The sequence below is a fragment of the Pteropus vampyrus genome, unplaced genomic scaffold (genome assembly GCF_000151845.1).
Source record: "Pteropus vampyrus isolate Shadow unplaced genomic scaffold, Pvam_2.0 Scaffold33, whole genome shotgun sequence".
NCBI lineage: Eukaryota > Metazoa > Chordata > Mammalia > Chiroptera > Pteropodidae > Pteropus > Pteropus vampyrus.
In genome coordinates this window covers 6,353,391-6,356,396 of record NW_011888814.1, presented here as the reverse complement: position 1 = coordinate 6,356,396, position 3,006 = coordinate 6,353,391, and the positions used below count along the sequence as shown (strand labels likewise).

Below are 3,006 nucleotides of genomic sequence, written 5' to 3'. Positions count from 1 at the left end.
ATAATGGGGAGGAAGTGGAAAAACCAAAACGTATCATCATTTGTATAAGATATGATAGCCTATATAAAAATCTTGAAGAGTTAACAAAAGAACAATATAAATACAGCAAAGTGAATCAACATCTTCAACATGCAATAGATCTCATTTACAACAGAATTGTTCATTAATAATTGTAATAATACTAAGTGTAATTTTAAATCCTAATTAAAATTGCAAAAACTCACTAGATATTACATGAATTATATCAAATGTAAGATATATAAGAAATATAAAATTAGAATGGTAACAGTCCATGTTATAAAGATATTGGTTCTTTAATTTGTAAACACCATGTAATCACATCTGTCATAAAATTATCAAAGAGGTTATAAAACTAATATAGAGGAAATAAAACATATAATGGAAGAATAGCAAGACATTTTCCAAAAGAATATTAAACTTATTCTATCAAGATAGCAAGATGTAAATTTATAATTATTTTAGAAGAGTGGTATTGGTGGAGAAAAAGATAAATATAAGTAGAATCAAACCACTTTCTTTATTTTATGTGACAAAGAAGATGTGAAAGAAGTGTTTAAACCAGTCATAATGTTCTGATATCATCAAAACTTTATTATATCCCTTGAAGTCTGCATGTCAATCTCTACCCATATGCTTTCATCATGCTCCATAGACTTACTCCGTCTGCAATATTACAAATATGCCACTCTCTGCCCTCTCTCATCCAACCATATCAAGACTGCTACTTAAAAGGCATCACTAACAAAGGTCAGAAACCTAAATGACAGATTAAACGGTGATGTTTTAGCATAAAACTGCCAGCACTAAAATCACAGAGCAGCTGAATCCAAAACATCTTTTGTATCAAAATGTGTTCATTAAAAAGTTCTGCTTCATAGGGGGGAAAAAAAAAACTGTATTACATGATTTCTTGACAAATCTAAAGAATCTTTCTTAAAGGAAGTGCATTTTTAGTTATAGTTTCATAGGAATGATTTCAAATGCAAACTTGGGCAAACATTTATAGATGGTACCGTGCAGTCATTAAAGCCATATACAAATACCAAGGAGGATACTATCTAGACACAAATAACTTGAAAATCTGAATTCAATACAAATATCAAAATTTTACAATTATAATTTCAACCAAAGAATTTGAATATAGCTCTGACACAGAAGCCTGCCCCCTCAGCAACACACACAAATGCATGCATACACACATTTGGCACACAGAAGTGGGTACAAAAAGAAGTATAATTTAATTAAATTCATTTGGGAAGTTCAGGTTCAAATACTATATATATCAAATACTAAATATTATACATAAAGAATAATATTTATTTCAAGCTATCTCAATATCTCAGAAACTTTAATAGTGATGTTTTAGAGTAAAACTGGAAGGAAGGAAGGGAAGGAAGGAAGGAGGAAGAAAGAAAGGAAAGAAAGAAGGAAGAAATGAGGGAAACAATTTGTGCATTACTTAAAACATATATATAGGTATTTTTCAACTATATTTACTCATTTTCCCCACGACTAGACTTTGGAAAAGCTGACACAATGGTGAAGGGCACAGATATGAAAGTGGCAAATTTTGAAATAAAATTCTAGTTCCACAACTGATAGATGGTTCTGTTTCTTCAACTCTAAATTAAGAACTCTCTATACATTGGTCCTATTACCTATATACACAAAATATAGCTAACATTATATAAGTATTATATAAGTATTTGTGTATAATTCGAAAGACTTTAACATTTATTAAATTATTTCATCTAGAAAACAAGTTTTTGAATTGCTTGTATTATTACAACCTGCATACAAGATACTGAATTTTAGAAAAAGTGTAACTTACCTAAGATCAAGCATCTGTTTAGAGCTGCCATTCACTTGTAGTTTACTGACCACAAAGCCCAATTATTTCCACTATATGATTTTCAAATTCTTAGAAGTCATATAAGCAATCATATATACGAAAATATCTAAACACTTGAGCATATGGAATTTTATTGAAAGCACTTCCTGACCTCCTTATCCATTTTTTATGTTCAATGTTTTTGAAATTTTACATTTCCCATATAATGGAGAGTATACTTCTTTTTGAATGAATGTGACATTATTTGAATATAAAACTTAAGATTTATAACTAGTTATAAATATATCTAGTTAAATATTAGTATTTTTAACCAGTAGTCTAAATGATGTATTTGACTGGCTCTTAATGAAAGAAAGTTTTAAGTTTTGTGGGGTGTAGAAAATTACAAAGAAAAATGACTTTGAACATCATTTAAAATTGTCCCATCGAAATAAACATAAAAATTATCCTGAAGATAATTTGCAGAGTTTTCATATATATAATTATTTTAAAAGAAATAGGATCTATACATGTTTTAATAGTATCATTTATAACAAATATTGATAGTTTTTACAAAATTGAAAGATTTTATAGTTTTTCTAAATGGTTTTTCTAGTCTATGGCCATACCACCCAGAACAAGCTCAATCCCATCTGATCTCAGAAGCTAAGCAGGGTTGGGCCTGGTTAGTACTTGGATGGATGGAAGACTACCTAGGAAGACCAGGTGATGTAGGCTTAAAAAATAAAAAAATAAGGGATTATAAACTGACAAGGTCCTTGCAATCTATGAGGTCAACCAAGGGTTGCCTCACCTAAAAATAAAAAAAAAAAATTTTTTCTAGTTTCATGGGTTTGCACATTTGGAAGTAAAAATAAATATAAATAGATAGACAGATAGACAGACAAACAGACAAAGAGATAAATTAAATAACTGAGTCTTTGAGAGAACAAAAATATAATGATTTTATAAGTCTTAGAGAGGTTAATCAACTGGTCCAAATCACACATTTAGTGAGAAAAATAAAATCAAAATTCACATATCCAAACTTCATTTGAAACTCTTTCTACTATCCCATACTGTAAATCAGCATTTAATATCTATAATCATATTTCTTTGTTACTAAGAAGCATGAAATATAGAAAATGCCAATT

At 29.0% G+C, this 3,006-nt stretch overlaps 1 pseudogene; it reads left to right on the top strand.

Annotated features, from left to right (window-relative positions):
* The first annotated feature begins 2,467 nt into the window (after positions 1 to 2,467).
* LOC111737982 lies at positions 2,468 to 2,590 on the top strand (annotated as a pseudogene).
* Positions 2,591 to 3,006: the final 416 nt, after the last annotated feature.